The sequence below is a fragment of the Cupressus sempervirens genome, chromosome 4 (genome assembly GCF_028749045.1).
Source record: "Cupressus sempervirens isolate cs-2001-9-10 chromosome 4, ASM2874904v1, whole genome shotgun sequence".
NCBI classification, from domain to species: domain Eukaryota; kingdom Viridiplantae; phylum Streptophyta; class Pinopsida; order Cupressales; family Cupressaceae; genus Cupressus; species Cupressus sempervirens.
Window position 1 is genome coordinate 666,303,747 of NC_143121.1, and position 24,596 is coordinate 666,328,342.

Here is a 24,596-nt window from a genome sequence, read left to right on the forward strand (position 1 = left end):
AGGGCTAGAGAAAGTCAAGATTGGCTTTTGTTTCATCCAAATAGGAGTTCATTTGCATCAGTTACAATCACATACTTGTAGATCAAATATGGAGGTGGGCACACAAAATAGAGCATCTTCAGGCCAAATAGACTTTACCATTGTGTCTAGAAGGCTCGAGAAAGTCAAAAATGACTTTTCTTTCATCCAAAATGGATTTATTTTGCATCAATTACAAATATATGTCGCAGAACCATGTGAAGTTAAATTTGATGTCCATATGCCCATCTCTATGAGTCATTTTTGCTCTTCCATGATGTCCATTATTCCATCAAGTTTAATCATGTAGATTTCTAAATTACCCTTCTTCAATTGCATTTTTATTTTTGTAGTCTAACTTTAAATGGCCATAACTTGGTCATCCGGTCTCCAAATTAGATGCAATTATTTTTTATTTAGGGTAGAATTCTCCAAATAATGCAATAGTGGTGTTAGTTTTGATTTTTGGATGTAAATGGTAATTTAAAATTGTAGGTTTTCATGATTGCACCTATGTAATCCTATATTTTTCAACTTTTGGAGCATCGTACAGGCTCATACGGATAGATTTTGGAGTGTCATTTTTTTGAAAGTGTGTGATTTTTCAAGAAGAATCCAAATATGTTATAAAAATATAGTCTTATTTGAACAAAAAATGTACTTTCAGCCTTTGGCCAAAATTTGCACTTGTAATAGTTTGGATTCATAGAAATCCTTTGTCTTGATTGTATAAGTCTTCATTTCCTTCATATTAGAAGTTTTAATTGAAAAATGAAGTCCACTTTGATCCATATTTTACGAAAGTGGCAATTGTATAAGTACTAAATTATAAAGTGCCAAATTTATTGCATCTTAGGGAGGTAGTGTTCTGATCTAGTAAAAAGGCAGTAGTCTCATGTTTAGTCTCTTGTGGCCTCATTACCCTCTTGTGTTAACCTTGCTTCTCTTTCATTCTTCAAAACAATCTTTATTTCTACACTAAAATGGATCACTCAACAATATCATTACTCACACCTTATAACTACTATGAGTAGAAGTCTAAAATGACAATCTATCTTAAGAAGTTAGGGTTGTATAGAGTAATAGTGGGTCTTGAATTTGAACCAACATTACTTGTAGAAAATCCTAAATGGCACAACAAATTTGATGAAGCTTATGGTACCTTATGCATGGTTATATTTCTAGAGCTTCTCTTTCATGTGGAATTGTCTACAACTCCTAACAATGTATGGACAACATTAGAAGGATTATTTGAAAAGAAAGATGACTTGAGAGGGCATCAAATTAGAGAATGAATTGATAGGGTTAAATCCATAGAAATTTAATACTATTCAAGACTTCTTCACTAAATTGAATGCTTTGATATTGCAGTTAAAAGAATGTAAACTTTAGAAGAAAGATTCACAATTGATCCTAAGTATTCTTTCCAAGCTTGGTCTTAAATATTATGTCTTTGTTTCTACCTTCTATGCTACTACAAGTGTCTTAGGAAACAACTATACAATGCCTTCTCTTGATGAGTTTGCAAATGAACTCACAAAGAAGCAGGATAAGTTGATCCATATGGGCATGACCATGCTATCTAAGTTGCATGCCTTGACTACAAATCAAGGCATAAGAGAACAAAGAGGGCCTCCTAAGAAAGAAAAGAAACAAAAGTACCAAGTAAAAAAGAATCAAGAAAAGAAGTTTTCTACTCCAAAAGTAGTAAAAGATGCATCTTGTTCAAAAAGCAATAAGCCCAAGAAGGAGAGAACAACATGTTCCTATTGTAAGAAACTTGATCGTGATTAACATAAATGTCTGAAGAAGCAAATTGATCACTTGTCCCATCTCCTTGAAAGGAACAATATCAAAGTTCCTAATTCTATCAAGTCAAATACATCCCAACAATCTTCCAAGGAATCAAGTAAAGTAATAGGAAAGGGTAAGGCCCTAATAGTTTTTGTCACACAACCAAATTCATGGATTATTGATTCGGGTGCTTCAAACCACATGGCTTCATCAAAAGAATGTTTTTCCTCATTGGAGTCATGTCCTATGCCATCCATTTTTTGGGGTGATGATACTCCTATTGAAGTGCATGGGAGAGGGTCTATTGATGTGAGAAAAGGTACATTTCATGATGTTCTTTGTGTTCCATCTTTGTCAACTAATCTCCTATCTATTTATCATATCACTCACATGGGCTCTAGCTAGCAAGTTGAATTTACTCCAGATACAATGGTTATTAGTGAGATGAGAAATGGGTCTATAATTGTAGTGGGAAAAGTAGAACATCCATCATGATTGTATCACTTCTCTCATGTTGTTCCTAATTCACCTTCACTTGTGTTACTCACTTACTCTGATGAGGTAAGTTGTTTGTAGTATTAGTGGTTTGTCCACTTGAACTACCGCTACTTAAAACAACTTGGGCAGCATGATATGGTTACAGGGTTTCCTTCAATTAGATTTTCTAATAGAGTTTTTCAAGGATGCATTCTTGGCAAGCATCCTAAAGAAAAATTTGATAAAGGAAAAGCATGGAGAGCCACTCAATTTTTGGAGCTAGTACATAGTGATTTGGCAGGACCATTTCCACATCCTTCTTTCAATAAAATCAAATATGGTTTAACATTCATTGATGATCTTTCTTGATACACATTTGTATATTTCCTCAAATAGAAATTTGAAGTCTTTGAGTATTCCCAAGAGTTCAAAGCTTTTACAGAGAAACAAACTAGGAAGTTCATCAAGGTCTTGCATATAGATAATGGGGGGGGGGGAGGTGGGGGAATATGTCAACCAAAGGTTTAAGAAATTATGTATCTTAGAAGGAATTGATCTTCAGCACATTTTTCCCTATAGTCTACAATATAATGGAGTTATCAAAAGCAAAAATATATTCTTAAAATAAATGGCCAATAGTATGATCCATTCCAAATCATTAGCACCTCAATATTGGGCAGAGGTAATCAAGTGTGCATGTTACATTCAGAATTAGGTTCCTCATCAAGTTGTAAATAGGGTAACTACTTTTGAAGCATGGACCACTCAAAAACCTACTATCAAACACTTTCGAGTGCTTGGGTCTCTTGCATGGGCCCATATTCCAACTAAGAAATGCAAGGCAATTGATCCACAAAGTAGGCCTTATATATTTTTTGGATATCCAGATGGCATCAAAGGTTATAGGCTTCTCCATCCCTCCACACATGATCTTTACATTGAGATGGTTTTTGCTATGAGTAAGATATCTCCACTTCTTCTTATATCACTTCTCTATCATTCATTCCTATGGATACATTGTGACTACATGATGATAGTTCTTATGAAGTTCTTAATCCTTCCAATCCAAATGAGGAATCTTATTCTACTTTAAATGATGATGACAAGGATCCATCTTCCTCTAGTCATCATTTAAATAATGATTCTCCTCTAGATTCTCCACATGGTCAAGATATTAGGCCTCTTTGGGCTTGACATACATTATAATCAATAGGTGATTGGGTTGGTGATCCTTTATATGAGAAAAGAATGAGGTCTCAGTTTGAGCAAGCTCTATATCTCTTTATTGCTACAATTTTTGATCCACAAACATTTTGAGAAGCTTATGGTGTTCCTAAGTGGGATACTACTATGAAAGAAGAGTTTAGTTCCTTAGAAAGGAATCATACTTGGGATTTGGTCCTGCTTCCTAAGGGAAGAAAACTTGTTCAGTACAAGTGGATCTATCAAACAAAATTTGCATCAAATGGGTCAGTTGATAAGTATAAGGCTCACCTAGTCACCAAAGGATTCTCCCAGGTTTCTAGAATTGACTTCTCTAAAACCTTTGCACTAGTTGCAAAGATGAATTCTATCTAACTTGTCATTGCCATTGCCACATCCCATTATTGGGAAGTACATCAAATGAATGTGAAGAGTACATTTCTTCATAGTGACCTTTAGAAAGAAATCTATGTGGAGCAGCCACAATGGTTCATTGAAGATCCTACACTTATTTGTCACCTTCAAAATTCCCTCTATGGCCTTAAACAAGCTCCACAAGATTGGTATGCCAAGATGGACCCCTTCCTTTTATTAGTTGGGTTTACTTGGTCACAATCTGATCCAAACATCTACACCTTGTAGCAGAATGATACTCTCACCTTCCTTGTCCTTTATGCTAATGATTTGTTGATTATAGGGAGTCACTCATCTCACATCACGATAGTCAAAACTAATCTTCATGATTAGTTCTTAATGTCTGACTTAGGCCTTCTTCATTACTTTTTAGGTATTGAGATCTCTCAGTCACCTTCTGATATATTTATTGGCCAGCCTAAGTATGCTCTTGATATGCTCTCCAAATTTCACATGGCTAATTGCATGTCTACACCAACTCCATTTCTATCAAGGGTCAAACTTTAGGCTTCTTAGTCTTCAACCTTGGTTGATGCTACCTTGTATCATCAATTGGTTGGTAGCCTCATATACTTGACTCACACAAGGCATAATATTTTATATGTTGTGGGCATGGTCTCTTAGTTTATGTAGAAACAACATGAGCTGCATTTGGAAAGTAGCTAAGAGGATTCTTCGTTACATCCAAGGTACTCACAATTATTGGATTCATTATTCAATGGGTGTGAATATTTACTTGGTGGGATATATAAATTTAGATTGGGTAGGTGATTCTTAGGATTGTTAAGTCTACTTCTAGGTATTGCTTCTCTCTTGGTTTTGGTCTAGTTTCTTGGTCAAGTAAGAAGCAGTCTGCTATTGCTCTTTCATCCACTGAAGTTGAATATCAAGGAGAAATTAATGTAGCCACTAAGGCTATTTTGATTCAACACATCCTTACCATGTTTGGAATTTCTTTCCAAAAGCCAATAGTCATCTTTTGTGACAATCAAAGTGCTATTCATATTTCTCACAATCTAGTCCATCATCAAAGGACCAAGAATATTGATATTCACATGCACAATGTATAGGAGTTGATTCATGAGAAGATACTTGACCTTTAGTACTAACAGACATCTAATTATACCACAAACATCTTCACCAAAATCTTCACTGAGAGAAAGTTCATTCACCTATGTGCCTTGCTTAGGGTGCAATGGGTGTCTTCTTCTAAAGTTTTTTAGCTTCATTTCTACGCTCTTTTGGAAAGGAGTTTTGTCCCATTGGGTTGTCTCTTTTTTCTCTAGTTATGAGAGGATTCTTTTTAGTTTTACATGGATACCTAATATGGCTTCGATGCCATGACCCATTAGCTATATATCGCATTATAGTACTCCCTAAGTTGCACTTATGGGGGGTTGTTAGAGTAAATGGTTCTTTTCAATTTTACTCTTATGTTAAGTTTGCTTAGGTGAGATCATAAATTAGGAGGAATTATATATTCTTGGATATTATTAGGAGGAGGATATTGTGAGTCATCCTTTTGACTCCAACTAATCCTAAGATATCACATGTGGTTAATTCTAGTTTGGACACTACCCTTTTAGATGGTAGGTGGATGGTAGGTGGTTGATTCCATTAGGACTCTACTTCCTCCAAGTTGAGACACTTGTCTCACTCTTGTCCAAGTATTCTCCTAGCTCTTGCCTATATAAATAGGCTTGCTCTTATGCATTACACATCATGAAATTTTGATGATATTATGCCTTTGAGAATTTACATTAGAGATTCTTTTTGTATTATTATTCTGAGAATTTTATATCCTCTTTATTAATGTATGTCATTCATTAGATTTTAGTTTTATTTGTTTTATACAAATTCTAACATGAGTTTCGTCAATGCCAAGGAAGAGCATATAAGAGAGATGAAGATCAAGGAAGGGTTTCTCATGTGTATGATGATGCTAAGTCATCACATTTAGAGGATGTGTAAAGAGGAGAGATTCTAGTTAATAAGTAGGTCTTGCTAAGTGGTGAGAGTGAACCTGGGAAAAGGAGGACTTTTTTTAGTATCAAGTGCAAGTGTGAGGGTAAATGATGAGATTTGATCACTGATGGTGGGAGAACTGATAATTTGGTGTCATAGGATATGGTTACAAAGTTAAAGCTCAAAAGGCCCTTACCAGATTACCTAGATATAGGATGATCATAAGGTCTTAGTGAGTGAACAATTTTTGGTGAAGTTTAAGATTGGGAGTTACCATGATGAGGAACTCTATGACATCATGCCAATGGATGTATGTCATTGTTTATAGGAAGGTCATGGTAGTATGGCTAAAATGCAATACATGATGGTTGTGCAAACACATATTATCTGACAAAAGATGGAGTTTATCACAAGCCCAAGCCCTTAATAAAGGAAAACAGAAAGGTATAAAGTAGTGTTAGGGTATGTCTTATTGATGGATTAAAGTTCTTAAATGGTATGAAACATTAGCATATGTGTTATTATTTAATTCCTAAGGTGGATAAGAAAGGTGGTAGAGAAGTCCCAATTGAAGTCTTAGGTCTGTTAAGTGAGTACAGAGACATCATATCTGATAATGTCCCATAAGGGTTGCCACTAGTAAGGAAAATTAGTCATCAAATATATTTAGTCCCTAGAACCAATTTTCCTAACAAGGATTCTTATAAAATGACTCCTACTAAGACTTGTGGTCTCACAACACATGCCCCATTTTGAGTCATGAAATGGGGACCCCCTAAAATCAAATCCTCCTAGAACATCCAGTCAAGTTTCTTGGTCAATTAGGACCATCCTCTAGGTCTCAATCAGTCCCCGATCCCTAGTCAAGTAGTTTTAGGAAGTTTTAAGAGGGTCAAAAAAATTGTTTCTAGCTTCTAAGAGCATAAAGTATGCACATGTACATGTGCACTAAGTGTTCATATGTGCACTCACATCTCTCTAAGGATGTGCACATACACAATTGTGCATGTGTACACAATCAAAGGTGCACAATAGACCCTGAGGCCTATAAATACCCCCTTACCCCTTGTCTTCCTTACTTTTCATTTTTGCTCCTCCACTTATTTTGTACCTTCACACCCTCCAAATATTCATAACTCCACTATTTCATAGCTCCACAGCTCCAAGTCTTACCTTTCAAAAAGGTAAAACAACTAACTATTGAAGTTTGCACATGTGCATTTGTACACTCTCAATAGGTTTGCATGTGTGCTCAAGAAAACCAAAATCACCTTATAAAATAGACTACACATTTGCATGTGTGCAGTTGTGCACCATGCACATGTGCACACTTGTGTAAAGTGCACAACTAGGAATTTTTTTTACAAGGCCATAGGATAGAGCACATACGCACCTTTCACACCTACATAGGTGCACTAGGTGCACACGTGCATGTTCCACAAACTAGGGTTTTTTAATAATTTCTTCCTAGTTTTTCTCAGTTTCTCATCATTCTAGGTCTTGTCTAAAGGTCATCATAGTTTTACAAAATTGGACTACTAATATTTTATCCCTTTTGTGCAGATATAATGGCATCATCTTCATCCTCCATGGAAGTAAAGATAGCACCAAAGTCGATGGCTTTCTAGTATCAAGGAGCATCAAAGACATCTTGGTTTCAAGATAAACACACTAAGATCAGAGAAACTAGACTATGACACATTAACTTGAACATCTTCCTGATCATTTACAATAAACCTAAAGAGTGGTCAGCCATAAAGTTGACCCTAATCCAATGTGGGTTGGTGAACATAGATTCTCAACCAACATCAGTTAAATCATCTAAATTGATGATAACCTTAGCACATCACTATGTACTAGAGGAGAAGGTAGTCAAGAATGTAACTAGAGAGATAGTTTTGGATCTAAGGTCACACAACATTGAAAAGGCCTTTTACCTTCCATGGAAGATTATGAGGGTGTAGACAGATGGTACAAGGAGAATAAAACTAAGGCAAAAGAGTTGGTACAATCAAAGTATCTAATTGACAAGACACCCTTGGGGAGAAGAGTTGGAAAGGTTAATATGACATGTGGATATATGATTGGTGATATTGGCTACTTGATAGTTCTCCTAAGTAGAACCATGAGCCTTTCTACAACAAGCCACCTGGAGGCATGTATATTACACTTCATTGAAACCATCAGAATAAGCAAGATGTCAATTGTCTCAGCTACAATCTTGAGGGATAACTTGGATGAGTAGTTGATTTTGGTGAAGAATGACCCCTACTTCTACATGACCTCATATATGGTATATTTGTTGGTAGAAAGAACTATGGATTATCCAAGGTTGTATAGAAATGGAAGCATGGAAGATGCAAATTCTTGGCCTTATTTCATGTATCAAAAACTAGTAAAGAAGAAGCTCCCACTTCAAAGTGTCGAATATAGGGTGGTCAATGATGGTTTCATCTTTGTCACCATTAGCTTCATTGAAGGAGACTATATGAAGAGGATGTTGGTAGGGGCTAAAACATAGATAACATAGATAGGAGCATATTATATACAATTCAAGGCATTCATCTATATATTGGTAGCTCGTACCCTCTTGTGCCCTAAGAAGATCCCAAGGTATTTGTTGGATAGGCTTATATTATTAGAGATAGTCCAACATCTTGCTTTTGTATATGACAAGTTGAGAAAATAGCACAAGAAGACCTTGGTATGGTTTATCACTATTGGAGCCTTCAACATGAAGAAAAAGCAAGATATTTCTACACTTGATTCAAAATGGGATCAATATCCTCTCAAGGATTAGCAGGCACCTCACCCATATTTTGACAACATTGGGATGGCATAGCATCTACTGGGAAAGAAATTTGTACCTAAAGAGGCCCTGGAAGATCACTGGATGAATGTTGTAGATGACTATGATGTCTACATTTGGGACTATTGTAGAATGAGTCTACAACTTGTAGAAATGGTATTGAATATGGAGATTCCTCTCAAAGCATAGGACTCACTTAGCTATTGTAGTTGAAGAAGACATGAGAAGAAGCCCAAGTCAGACACTGCCTTCTTTCTCTAGGGAGCCTATCTAGGTTGAGACCTCTAAAGGAGAAAAAAAAGTGGGTTGAAGAGATGGAAAGAAAGGAAGCAAATGTTTTTGACCTCTCATATTTTCATTTCATGCCTATGGGTACTAAGCTGATGGGAGAGAAGATAAAAGATACTCCTTGAAATAAGCCATTAGGAGAAGATTGGAATCAATTACCTCCTCTACCAAAAGGACCTCTTGGTATTCCTCCCACACTAGCACAAAATATGCCAGAACTAAGAGATCAAGGATCAATGGCCCTACCTCCTTGAACAATTGAACCAAAGAGTCAAACTCTAGAGGAGGAGGATATTTGAAGTTACATGCTAATGAAGTGTCTACGGAAAGATAGATTATGGAAGAAAGAGAACAACCTCCTCCTAATATAGATGTTAGGTCCCCAGCCTAACATGGCATAGAAGCTCACTCTAAAGTTCTTACTTGACACAAGAAGACTCTAGAGAGGAGTAATCAAGGAAAGGAACCTCCAAAAGAAATGAAATATTCATCACAATACATGTCAACAATGGGGACAATATTATCATGGCTTAAGAAAGAGGCCATATTTAGGAAAAATAGATAGGTGGAATTGACTAAAGAAGAGGCAATGGTGGAATTCATAAAGGTGATCAAGAAACCTAAGCCACCTAAGGGTGATGCTAGAGCACTTTCCTTCATAATGAAGAATCAAGATCGGGATCTTTTGGTGGATATTATCATTCCACCTTCCCATGTAGACATTGAAGAGTTGATTCCAAAATATTATTAGATGAAGGAGGTTATACTAAGAAATCCCACAATGGATATTGCAAAATTCTTCATTACCACAAACCTCAAAAAAGTGTTTTCAAACCTCAAAAGGAATGAGTTAGAGCTTATAATATTGTGAAAGAAAAATGAATTATTCAGGGGATACTTTAATAAATTAGTAGGTCTAATAGACCAAGCTAATTATGAAATCCCTCTTGGAGATGCATTAGAAGGAAAATAGAAATGGTCACCAATAGATTCATTTTTGGATGCTTGCCAGAGGTGTCATCACAGTTTTGAGGAAAGGGGGGTACAAATAATACAAGGTAATTTGAACATTTTGTAAAACATCTAGAATAATGTCAAAAAATTTCTTACCATTATAAACAAATATGTTGGGCTGATGGATGAAGTGAATACCTATGCCAACTATTTGCAAGCACTCAAATTTATAAAAGGGAAAAGGTACCATATGCTAATGAAAATATACTTAGTATAGGAGTTCTATAAGTTAGATTATTGGATAGAGAAGATATCTTCTAGAAATAAATTCATGGAGAGGCTACATGAATGTATTTAGTAGATAAAGAATAAGGCTCAAGAGAAACTTTTGGAAGTGGATAATTACTACAACACTACTAGCCTTGAGATTTTTGAAGACGATTCGAGAAAAAAACTCTCCTTAGTGAAAGAAATAGTTCAACAATTTAGGGCTTCATTTGAAATAGCTTCATCATAAGATTATGTTAGACAATTGTTCAAAACAAAACAAGCATTGTTAGAACTAGATTCTAAGCCTTAGGATTTTGCAGATATGAGGATAGAAGTGAGTAACTATCGAAAGGTGGTTTGAAATAAATAAAATTCATTAGATTTAATGGAGGCTAAGGAAGTGTCAAAAATAATAGAGAAATTCAAAAGCAAGCATCCATAGATCATATTGGTATAAAGGGGAAGAAAACCCAGATGTTGGATATCAAGTTTTGATACTTAGAAGATTTTTCAAATTTTTGGGTCCTACCTCCAAGGTGCACTTTTTTGGAAGTGCACTTTTTTAAGGTTCACTTCTTGAAGATTTTATTTTTGAAGGTGTCCTTTTCCAAGGTGTTCTTCAGAGCTGTGCCAATAATTTTGAAGTAGTGCACAAATAGTTAATTGTTAGTTGTTATTTTAGAGCATTTCATACATTGGAAACACATTTTAATGATAGTTCAACTCCCAAAGACACCTAGAAAAGGTTGAGCTTCCATTTTTAGAGCTCTCAATGACTCCCAGATCATCTCATGGTTTTTATCTTCTTATCTTCTCATTCTTTTATTCTTTTATGTCATGTAAAGGCTCATGCACCCATTAATTGATAAAGCAAGGGTGGAAACTTACTTAGCACCATTTAGAGAGTCATTTTGTATGTAAATAGTTTTATTTTATTAGTTTTTTAGCATAAAGTGCATTAGAAGAGCTCTCAGTACTAACATAAAAGGAGGGGAGGATTTCTTTTAAATACATGGATGTAATATGTACTAGAGGCCATTATTTTAGTGCAATAATATATGTTATTGGTGCTCTCATTCTGAGTGTAGTAAATCTTGTCAAAGTGTATTATTTTTGTGAATGCATTTCATGAACAATAATGGAGCTAAAGATTTTATTGCATAGTTATAGTTGTGTGATCTTTAAATTTTGGTATTTTCCTTGTGTTAACAAATTCCACTATTGTGACAAATTGAAGAAAGGATCATCTTTGTTATTACATAGTATTTTGTCTCGTGTGAGCCCACTTTTTGTGGCCTTACAATTTGATGAAATGTGAAACATATTTCTATTTTTATTGAAGTTCCCATTGAAAATTGTATCACTAGAGTTGAGGAACTACTACTCCTAGTTTTATTAGTTTTCCACCAAGATCCTTTTGATAATTTAATTTGCATACATGTTTGGCTTACGTTTGTTACAAATTTCCCATTCAGTAACTTTTTTTAATCTCTCATTACTTTATATTTGTTATTTTATTTTCAAAACACTTGGTTAAAATAAGAATTCATATAGTTGCATTGGTCATAAATTGCATTCATCACAAAACAAAAATCCTTTGTGGTTCATTTCAGAAAAAGTTGTGGAGATTGGTGGGTACAAGAAAAGGCCTCCTTGTGAACATACACTTCTATCTTCAATTGAGTTTCCTAATAGGTTAAAAATAGCCATCTAGAACCTTGGATTTGGTCATTGAACAACTTTTCAAGAGAGAGATTTGAAAGGATTTCTATCATTAAGCATCGTGCAAAATGACCGCTCAACAAAAGTGGCGCTAGAAGGAAGGCCCAAAACCATTGTGCCAAAAGACCCAAGTTGTTTAAAATTTCAGCAGCTTTTGGAAGTTCTGAGTCTATCACTGTCAAAAGGTGCACATTTTAAAGGTGCATTTTTTCAAGGGGTGCATTTTGGAAGTGCATCTTTTAGAGGTGCACTTTTTGAAGGTGTTATTTTTGAAGGTGTTCTTTTTAGAGGTGCACTTTTCCATAATAAATACAAACTAGAAGATCTTGATCCACCATTTCCATTTCAACGAGATTTAAGGTCTTCACCTAATGGTCACGATTTCCTAGAACTGAATCACTTTTATAATCCTCGTAGTGATAAGGGGATACCAAGAATTCTACCACTCCCATTTCAAATTTCATCATCTTCCTTAGTTCCACCTGCAAACTTACCTCCACCTATCATTCCACCTAATCGTCCAACTATGGATTTCTCTACAAACATAGTAGATTCACCAATCAACTTGTAAGGTCCACTAAATAAGCTTCCCAAAAACCTTGAGAATCATCTATGAAAAACCACAGACAATTAAGGATCACAAGAAGGTTTTCAAAGAAATATGCAATTGTAAAAAAATTCAACAAGAGAATATGGTCATTTTTCTTTTCTCATATACATTAGAAGACATTATATTTAATTGGTACTTGAATGTTCCCCCAAGATCTATCCAGAATTGGGAAGCCTTTGAAAAGTTATTCTTGGACCAATTAAATAACATTTATTAATATGGTTGTGATACACCACTAGTTCATATCTATTAAGAGGGATCTTGCAAAGGCCATCTCACATTTTAATCATTTCTTTCACATTGCATATCACAAGTTGGAAACCCCTTACACCATACTAGTTGGGGATGCAATTCAGATTTATCTATACTCTTTGGACCATCTCGCTGTTATCTTCCTAAGGAGATTGCCTACTATAGATATCAACACATTAGAAAAGGTATTCAAAGAAGAAATCACCTTTACTAAATAGGCTAGCCCTAATGAAGGAGGGATGATGATTCCAACTCATGCCAGTACAATAGTACCAACATAATATCCTAGAGCACTAGTGATGCCTAGTCAATTCATTCCATTAACTTTAGTCCCACTATAATAGGAACTAATTGTGACAACTCCAATAATAACCTACCTAGGATATGAGCCTTGAAAATTTTCCTTCTTTGAGAAAAAGGAAACACCATTCATTAAGATAGAGAATGTCACAACTGAACTACATCAATTGATAAAGACTATCTCTCAAATAACCAATAAGCTAACTTGTCTAAGGTTACCACAAGAGTAGAATAGCAATTTCCAAAGAACAAATGCATCCCCTTACAACAATAATTATGGTCAAAATTACAACAAGAATTTCAGTGGAAATAATAATGCAGGGAACAATATCAACCCATTAGATCAGAACAACAATTTCTAAAGATAGAATTGATAATGGAATACCTGACAAAAAAATGGAAGTATCTTCACAAACAACTATAATAATTCTCACTTTGTGGACATCAATCAACTAGACACCAATCAAAATGTACCTAATGATGGTGGTTTATTTTTCAATGGAAATCAAGAAGTGAACCAAAACTCACAATGCACTGATAATGAGTCCCCTATTTAGTTCAATGCCATGTTTTTAGAATCTTTTGATTCTCCACAACACAAAACTGGGAGACTAAGTCAATGAAGAATTTTTCTTTCCATTCAATTAAGAATCAAAACCTATACTAGTAGAGATGTTCACTTTTTGGAATGATAACCAAAATACTTACAACTTACATAATCAAAGGGAGCCTATGATTGATGGAATTCCCCCTGGATAGTAGCCAACACCTCCAGACCCAAGATCAAATAATAATCTGGCACCTATAAGAGCACCCTATGTTGGACAACAAACTTAGAACCAAAAAAATATACCTACAATACTAAAGAATCCTATCTAGTCAACTAAAAAGTACAGTTCCATTGAAGAATTAAAGAAGACCAAGGCCAATATCATTATGTATGATATACTACAAAGGTGTCCTGGTCAAAGAGAAACATTGTTGAAAAAATTTTATCATAGAAAGACAACACCTGGTATAAGCCTTCAAAAAATGGCATTTCCATGGATTAACACCTCTGAGGTTATGCCCACCATGTATAAGGACAAGGCCAAAATGCCTCCTTTCTTTCTAAGTCTCAGGATTTTGGATGGAATCTTCACAATTGTCTCATAGATATAGAAGCTTCTTACGATATCAAGCCACTTTCAATATCTTAAAAGTTGGGAGTATTGGCAATATGGCTAGATAGATGAGGAAGTGTTTTCATTTAGGGAAACATACATATTTTTATATTTCATTGTGAAATCAGAGATAAAAAATTATTTAAGTATCGGACAATTTGAATCAGCATAGAGAGAGATTCGGTATGTACGAATGACTAGTTGGAGTTAAGCTCATGCGTAGTTAAGGATTGATGAATGAAAGAGTCATGATGATGTATGTTAGTGCACAAATCTATATGGATAGTTTGCCTATAGTTACAAAGGAATTACAAGTACAAGTAATTAACAGAATAAAATAGAGCACAATAGTAAAATTGATTGTATGACTTAAGGAATTATTTCAAAGGTAACAAGATAATTACTTAGCCATGATGGGCTGACATCCTAGATGTTAACCCCAAGTCATTTTTATAATTATCCTAGTGTGTGAAAGCTTTAAGGCCAATTGATCAAGAGTTTTGATAGTCTACAAGGTATAAGGAAATATCATATCTTATGCAACTAATCACAATAGTATATGTGATGTGAACTATTGTGAAGGAATTTTATATGATATGCAAGCTTTGTATGATACAAGATCTGGTTTATAATCATAAGATTCACAAAGTGCAATAGTGAGATAGTATTGTATGTATATTTATACTTGTGAAGAAACTTATTTGTATATTGCATGTATAGAAATAGGCTCTTCTTGCATACATTGTAATTGTTCTACCAACTCCTAACAAGGTTGAGGCTTTTAACAAGGCCTAGTCCTCCAACAAGGACTCAAGACACTATATGTATTTGATAGATTCCTAACAGGGTCAATATCCTTAACACGATTCTTTTATTTAGTGGATCATCTTATCAGTATCATCCCCACTAGGATTTTTCCTTGGCCAAGGTTTCCCTAGTTAACAAATAATGGTGTTATGAGTTCTCTATGTATATGGTTGTATTTACTATTTCCCATTAATGGTTTAGTTTCATATGCAAGTTATAAAGAAATTTACAATATTTGATTGTGGGCGTAAAAGTTTTCAGAATATTGATTCACCCCTCCCCGCTCTCAATATTATCTATTTCTAATAATTGGTATCAGAGCACAATTACTCTAAAGAGGCTTGACAGCTTGAGTAATATCCCTATGGATATCGAATAATTAAAGAGAAATATTGAAGAATCTCTTGAGAAAATTGATCTTCTTACTAAAGAAAAAGATAACCAGAAAGATAGGTATGAAGATGCAAAATTTTACATTGGTATACTAAAAGATAAGATTGATGATCTAAGATCTAGGAAGGAATCAAAAGAGAATATTAGTGACAATGATGAAGTAGGAACTCTCAAGAAATAAAATGAGATCTTGAAGCATGAATTGAAAATTGTTTAACTTAAGTTGAGTTTGAAGAAGGATGAATGTAAGATTGAACCAGATCTAAAATTTGAGAATGCAGACCTAAGATCCCAGTTATCTTAAGTAACATATGAACTAGATTCTATTAAGATAGAGTATGTAGAATCAAAAAATTACCATTGTGAAACGAAAAATAACAAAAGTTAAATAGTAGTTAGAGAAGCTTTAGTCTAGAGTGAGAAAATTGATGAACAACTATTTTACCAAAGATCTTCTTATGATAAGACAGGCCTTGATATCTTATTGGAGAAAAGTTAGACAAGAAAACTAAAGTTAGGAAAGAACCAGATCCAGTCATTAAGATCCTTAAGCCTAAAGAAACTAATCAGAGTAAGATAGAATCAAGCATATCCATAGAATTATCTAAAGAAATTGAGCAAGTTGACTTATCTAAGAAACATGAAAAACCTAAGGAAACCTAAGTTGACTTGTCCAATGATGGTGAAAGACCTAACAAAGATAGGAACTAGATTGTATGTTACAAATGTAACAACCCTAGACATATTGCAAGGAATTATAGAGCACCTGATAGTTAGAATGGAACCAATCAGAGAAGGATACACTTATATGTCAATTATATATTTTGCAAAATGGGTAGAAGTAATTTTAACAAGAATCCTAATCACAAAAGGAACAATAACAAAAATGATAGAAGAAATGATAATGGAAGTGATAACAGTTAGAAGGAAGTACTAAAAGAGCATGTTGATGAATAAAAGGAAGCATTTGTGAAATATAATAATCCAAAAAGTTCTTATATAATTTTAGAAGAGTAGTATTTTGATGCATCTGATGGAGGATAGAAGTTAGTAATTATTTGTGACTCATCCTATTTAAATTAAGAATTTCCATTAGAAGCAAAGTGTCAGTTGATCAGAACTAATGTTAGAAAGTGAATTAGAAGTTGTGCGGTCAAAAGAAGGTAGAAGACATAGTGAGGATGCTATGACTAAGTGTGCAAGAATTTGTATGATTGTAGTAAGTTGTAGGGAAGAAATAAAGCTTACTAGTAATTAGAAACATATTGTGAAGATAAAGTAGATTGCATTTAATGCAAAGTTAAATTTGAAATGATTTAAGGATAGTGAACTTGATTTCCAATACCATTTATTCAAGAAAAAAATTTGAAGCATTTGTGAGTGATTTGATAGAAAATTAAGAAGCAAACTAAAGTGTATGAAGTGCAAAGTGGGATAATCCCTACTACACGATAATCAAGGTATTTTACAAAGCTTTTAGTCAAAATTTTCAAAATAGTCAGCTAACATAATGGCAAGTTAGTCTGTATGTGATGTTAATGAGAGGCCAAGGTATAAGTTCAAGGAGCACCTATTTGTTTCTTTAATTGATGATCCTTTGGGAGCAATCTCGCAAATCCCACCTAATGTACTTCACATAGAAGATGTTAGAGTCTACATTCACTATAAATTTGAGAGTATTAGAGATAAAGACATTTATAAGGGTTTAGGTATTATGTGTAATGGAAACCTAACCTTGAAACCTGAGTACACATACTTGAATGAGTTAAATCTGATCAAGTATATGTTTTATATGGAATTCAATAATTATGAATGGAGTAGGATTATCTTCAGAAGATTAAATTAAGAGATGGTTTGGGTAGGTGATATACCTCTTTTGATTGACAATGACCTAATTCATAAGCTTAGTGGACTTAGCAATGAAGGTTGTAATCCTATAAATGACATAAATGTCAAGACGATTATTGAAACAAATCTAAAGACCAAATTTGATGGAATAAATATGAAGGTTGATTTAATTAAAGATATTAGAGTTAGAGTGTTGAGCAAGATGGCACAAGCTTAATAGCAGTTCAAGGGTAAATTATGTGCTAGCAAGATTTTTACATGCAGCATATGTGATGATTGTTGAAAACAAAAAGTGAACATGTGCAAGATTGTTAGAGTGCAATTGTTGGACAACATTGCAAAGTTAAAGAAATCTTAGAATATAGTTTTTAGATTTGAGTCTTTACTGACCCATTTTTTTCCATGCAACCAAGAAATTTCCTAGTGTGACTAGTTGGAGTAGTGATGAGTGCACCAAGAAGTTCATCACTCGGTATTACAAGGAAAATGTCAAGATGTCAGGGATAAGGACATTGACAGAATGATGAAGGAATTTCAATTAAAAATAAAGAAGAGGTATAGAATCCATCCCTCTATGATAGAGAATTACAAGGATGAAATGTGTTTTATGGTAGAGACTGACACAACTTGTATGGAGGCATTGGAACCAAGAGTTAAGTTCATAGAACCTATGAGTTATGAAATGAGTGAATAACTCATTAAAGGTTATGCCAAGATTATACTTCAATCAGAAAAGGATACAGAATGCCCTAGATGGGGAACTTATGAATAAAAGATGAAGGAAGTTTACTCTGCACTTCACAACAAGGAAATTAAGAAGAACGTTGAGAAAAGGATAGAGTCCATTCTTAAGGAATTAGGAATGATAAGGCAGGGATTTTATGAGATCAAGGGTATAGCCTTGGAAATGAGGGTCAATAGTCAAATAGAAGTATTAGAAACTACTCATATTGTCATATCAACACCTTTAGAGAGAGTGGCAGTAACTGGATCTACTTCACAGATATGTACTACATCATATGCCACAATTGCACCAATGCAACCTACCAAGGAGAAGTTTGGATAGAAGAAGAATATTGATGAAGATGTGGTAGTTATAGCATTTACACAAAGGAAATATAAAATATTGGTGAAGCTAAAGCAAGAACCAACACCATCCCCAAGAAAGAGGACCAAGAGAACCAACTATGGTCTGAGTAAGAGAAGGAAAACATCGCATATCGATGAGTTTAATGAATCTGAGGAAGAAACTAAGGAGAAATTCATGGAACTGATAGTTATTGAAGGAAGAACACCATCTCGAAATAAATCCTAGAAACCTAAGGTTGAGAATTTGAATATGCACATTATTGAGAATGACAATTTTGTTCAGTTAAATAAATATTATAGTTTGTATAGTAAAATGCATATGAGGCAGATAGAAAATGTTATAGTGAGGAACATTATTTTGAGAAATAAAAGATTTTATAATATTCAAAATCAAATTCCTAAATAATTTTACAATAGATTACTAAATGGGAAGAGAAGAGTAGTAGAGGAAGATACAAAATTGAGAGAAAATATGATTAAGAAATTGTGTGATGTTAACACTGATGAGGATAAAAAAATAATTTTGAAAGGTATTGAACCTTTGTTGAGAACAAGAGAAGAGAAATTCTTCTCATGGGAGGAAATTATGAAGAGGTAAAAAAGGAAATTGAGGAATCCATAGTCATTTATATGACTTCTAGATGCCAAAAGCCACTAAGGAGGGTGTGTAGTTAGAGAAAGCAAGCCGAGTGTATTTTGAGGCTAATACACCTACTGATGTTGAAGAAGAGGCTAAGGAAATTTAAATTATTGACTGACCTCCACATATAGTTCTTGATATTGAATCCATGCAAGTGGATAGTACTTGAACATAACAATAGATGATAAAGAAAATCCTTCAGGCAGACCAGTCCCTTATCCATTGGGCACTAACTAAATCTTCACATACAGATGGATACCTAAGATATACTCATATATTCAGGTATATGATCTATCTTCTTGACTTGCAAACAGACATCAATATTCATTAAAACTCTCGTACTTATGGTGATATCCTTCTAGTGTAACCTGCAATCCTATCAGTATAAACAAGCATTTACTTGGAGCTTTGTTCCAACAGCAAATTTATTTTGATATACAACCTTAAAGGGATGTAACTGGGTTCAAGCTCTTAGTTCTTAAACATAGAACATTGCAAATAACAACAGCAGGAGATGAGAATCATAATGAAACTAAAGGATGAGGCTCTTTGTATTAATTTCATTGAAAAGAATACAACATCTGCATACAAAAACTCAAAAGATACGCATAGAATGACTGTGTAATACAAAATGCTTCAAAAGGAATACAGTATGCTATTCATAATAGGAAGAATCACTGAGAAAAATGGTATCACAGATCTGAGAGAACTCAAGATTGGAACCAGGAATGGTCTCTCAGTCATAAAAAACTGGAACCCCCTCAATGGAAGCAAGAAAGAAAGATATAGAAGAGAAAGAATTATCGGATCTCACTAATACATTAGGGGTCAATTTGGGACATTAATTTGTGATGGAAAGAAAAGGTAATGTGGTTTTGGCTTTTTTTTTCAATTTTAGCCCGATGCCATCGCAATTGTGACGGCAGGTGTCGCAATTGTGACGCCAGTGGGATATAAGAGAGAAAAAAAAGCCAAAAACCCTCATTTGAATGAAATTGCGTGACACAGGGTTCTTCTAAAAGGAAAGGTGCATGCGTGGGAGATCACTTCAGTAGCATTGAGAGGGGCATTGAGGCAAACTCGAGGCATTCAGAGGGTCGGGCAAAGACACGCATCGACAAGGTGTAAGACAAATAAACCCATTACTCCTTTATTCTCCATGTTTTTTAGGATCAAAAGCATGCCCATTCATTTTAGTTTCCAAATGTTTGAGCTCCTTCAAGTCTTTTAACAACTGCAGAGCAAAAGAGGCAAACAAGAGGCCTTTTAGTAGACATTTAGGGTAAATAATTGTTCTATTAAGATATGGCATATATCTATGAATATGTACAGATGAACAAACATCAATATGCATTTCACTATCACTACCTTCACATATATGGTAACATAAACATTTTAAAATAATCCTCTAGTCATTCAGAAAACTAGTTGCAAAAGATAAGGAAAGAGCCATATTGATAGTGTCACCTAAGACCATGCTACAAGAAGAGCTTTAAATTCACAGAAAGCAGAGCAGTGCTCACATTTTGTAGCGAACTTTGAGAAACATGTCAAAAATGAAATGATAAAATTCATTTTGACAAACTTGACCACAGTGGGAGTCAAACCCATGACCTTTTGATCCGAAGTCAAATGCGGTAATCCACTGCACTATGTGGCCCTGTGATGATTGTTGTGGCCAAATTAAGTTTTTGTTACATTTTATGTTGACTATCATTTCAATGCCTATTATAATTCTATGGGACACAATTTCTCTCAACATTTTTTAGGTATATAATGAAGCTTATATAACTACTTCTCTTCAAATAATTATGAAAAATGAAACATCAAACTCATTCCTAAGGCTGAAAATATAGAGATTAGAGGTTGGTGACCAATAATTCTCTTTAAGATGGAGGACACATTTTTGGTTACTTAGATAATGGGAATTTTACTTTGTTGGTAATTTGAGAATCTTGGACAACCTTAGAGATCATTAAATTCCTCCATCTTAAACACTTTTTGATTAAACAAACTAGCCCCAAATCAGTATATTTCTCAATTTATAGGCACAAAATATCTATGGTAGTAGGAATACACCTGAATTAGAAAGCAACTTACAGGCAAACAAATTTTAATTCCCATGAACAGGAGAGCAATCTAAATGCCAACAAATTACAGTTCTTCCACTGCTTTTATTTCAACAATCCATGTGGTTGCACCATAATTGGATGCTTATCTTATAGTGATAGAAGATGTTGCTCCCTTATGTTTTAACTTGTCATGATCACCCCCTAGTGGACGTCGTGGTGGGAAAATGTGTTTGCACTGTGAGGAATTATCAACATATTTTGCATTCACACTCTTCATTTCAGATACTTCAACCTTGGTACACACAAAGAAGAAAGAGGCCATAAAACCAGTTCTTAATGAATCATTTGTTTTCCTCACATTAGCAATTGGGGCTGGTGAGCTTTTGTTTTGTTTGGCGAGAGGCTCTTGCCAATGAGCTCTACACATTCTTCTACATGTCTTTTTGCACATCCTTCTCCAGTAACATCACAAGACATTAACATTCAGTAACATCAAGTTCTAGTTTAAACGTCATAAGACATTATGGTCTTGACAACAATATGGCAATCTACATTTGACCAAAGAAAATTACAAAATATCAACCTTTATGAGATAAATTCATTTTGGTAATTGTATTCTGGTTCACTAGGCTCAAGCTATTTGCAATTTATCTTCCCATGTCCCAAAGATGGTCATGCATTCTCATTATAACTGTTAATGTTTCTCATGAATTACCTTTCATTTCTTGAACAAGACACTTGTTTTTAAGTGTTTCCATTGCATGCCGAGAGCTCCATGCTAATGCCTCTTGTACTTCCATGGCAATGTGCTTGGATTTGTCAACAAAAAGACATGTGAAATCCATGAAAAAAATGTGTTCCTCATAGTCCAATGCATCAAAGCTTATTTTACTTTGCATAGCCTTGGGTGGTAAGATCTCACTCCCGAAGCCCATTATGGTAGGATGGTAGCAACAGATTTATGACTATATATTAAAAATTTGGGATACAAGTTGGAAAATTGTTACAAGTATCCCATTACATGAGATCAAGATTCAAGTTTAAACATTCATATAATGAATAAAATTCAAAAATCCTTGCTCAATATTCATTAATTCAAGTATAAAAGTAATAATAGAACATTATTTTCATTAGAAATGAAAAGCCCTAAGTCCACAAAATGGCCAGTAATAAAAAGTACATTTGGTTGCATGTATCTTACACAAAAATGCAGTGGTATTATATATCTAGCATAGTTATGAAAGTATGGCCCTCATTGTGAAGGTCTATAGTATCTAACTTGAGGCATCCTCATTTTCAGCCTTACATTGCTAAAGGTAGGACACATTTTGGCCTTGTTCACTGTCCGACCCCAGATAGGGTCTTGAGGGGTGGATACCATCTTGAACAAGAAAATATAGATGAAAGCAACAGCAGTTGTGATAGAGAAGGTTCCAATAATAGTGATCTAACTTGTCCAGTAAGGCCCCCTCGTGATTATGTGAATGCTAGAGATAGTGCATTATAGGATAGCCTATTGCATAACATTGGAAGTGAAGGTACATGGTCATACACAGGAAAGGAATTGCCAAAATCTTCCAAGTAGGTTTTTTAAAATAAATATTTAGTTGTGCAGGAACCAGAGGAATCAAATTTGTGTTCAGAGGATGTTCCATTGGATAGCCATTGTGGCCATAGCTTTCTTGCAGAAAATCTAGAAAGTCTTGTAGATAGAAATAAAGAAGTAAACCACCCCATGGTTCATAAGAAAAGCTCTCCTGCAAATGCAACAAAGCAACTTGCAAAAGAGATTATTGGAGTGGGAAGCCCTCGGACCCCTGATCGATTTTTTCCCACTCCTAGAGTAAAAATAGATTCTGTAAAGAAGACACATCTTACTCAAGGCAGGCAATCTGTAAGTTCCAAATTCTTATTATTTCTACAATTTTCTTTTGTTATCTTAACTATAATGTTAACTTGAGTCATAAATTTGATAGCTACCCTATGGAGAACCTTCACCACGAGTTGTCTTGACACCAAAATTGGATGGTAAATATTCACACACAAAACAATCTCAACGTCCATCTTGTGTACCAGGTTCAACTCCAGGTATTTCTAGTCGTAGGGCCTCCTTGCCCCTACCAACAAAGCCATCAGTTTCACGGCCTATATTCATTACTAATAGTCCTCATAATGGAACACCTAAAGTAAAAGTTGTTAACAATGAATCTGTAACACCTAGGCCACGAAAATCTTCTTTAACTTCATGCTCATCAGCATCTTCATTTGGAAGAATTGAAGCACTCACTGAGAGATCAAACCTTACTCCAGAAGATGCAACTACTGAGTCACCTTATGTTTCTAAAGCTGCCACTTTGTGGTATTTTGACAGAAAAAATATTTAGGGCTTCAAGCTATGCAGTCTCCTGATGTATCAATTAATGCACCTAGACTTGATCGAATTGCGAAGTTCTCCATAGCCCCTTCTAAAAATTTGCTGCCCACTGCAAAACAACATGTTAAGGGTACTCACTTAGACATTCCTAGAGAAGAAAGTTGTCATTTAAGAGCAGAGAGTAGCCCATATGGATTGTGTTTAGAAAGGTCCATCTCATCAAGCTCAGGTTCAGATAGGGATGATGCAAACTATGATAGAACACAAGAGAAGTGCACGATCTAGATCAATGCAAAAGCTCCTGCTTTTGTTCACGTGAAACCAGCCTTCAATGATGTTATTCATGTAATTAGACATAGTGCTTTTTGAGTTGGTACAGATCAAGCTGAGTCAGAGAGAGGAACTATGAGCAGCTTGCTGCAAGGAAGAACAGATGTGAATTCATTTTTAGATGCAGACAATAATGATCTAGATGTCCTATTAGTTCCCATGGGGACAATTGTTATTGGCCATCATATTGCAGATTAGCACCTTAAGACAACCACAACCTCTAGCAGAGATTTTGATTATTCTCAAAAATGAGTAAAAGGAGGAATAGATCTTAAATCATATCAACAAAGAGCAGAAGCTCTTGAAGGCTTGCTAGAGCTTAGTGCACAATTACTCCAATAGTAGAAACTAGAAGAACTTGGCATAGTTTTGAGGCCTTTTGGACGTGGTAAAGTCTCCCCAAGAGAAATAGCCATTTGGTTGACAAAAAGCCTAAAAGGAGCAATGAGTAATGTTCACTACATGGGTTGAGAAATATAGATATTTCAACATGGCACTTGTTTATATATGTTTTGTATCTAGTTTTCTGATGTGTAAATATTACTTGGCCCTCAATTTGGCTCCAAGTGGAACATTTCCTCTTTATATCTGACTTACACTGTCTCATCTATAGCATCTTTTTGCAAATAGATGGATGATGTCTGTTTGTCCATATAGGATCTAATTTTTGGGTAGTCGCTGATGGTGTTGTTGTATGCTTTTCAATCGATGGTTGGTCTGACCACTTTCTTTAACTATGGGTTTGCTTGATGGCAGCAACCCAATTGTTGAGAAAATTTGGGGGTAACCTAGTCGCTTCTTTTT

General features: G+C 34.8%; 1 non-coding gene and 1 pseudogene across 1 annotated transcript; one reads left to right on the forward strand and one right to left on the reverse strand.

Annotated features, from left to right (window-relative positions):
* The window catches only part of LOC149563019 (uncharacterized), a 91,512-nt pseudogene extending 67,249 nt beyond the window's left edge, over positions 1–24,263 (forward strand).
* TRNAR-UCG (transfer RNA arginine (anticodon UCG)) lies at positions 20,603–20,676 on the reverse strand. The gene has a single exon. It is a non-coding gene; the product is annotated as a tRNA-Arg (tRNA).
* Positions 24,264–24,596: the final 333 nt, after the last annotated feature.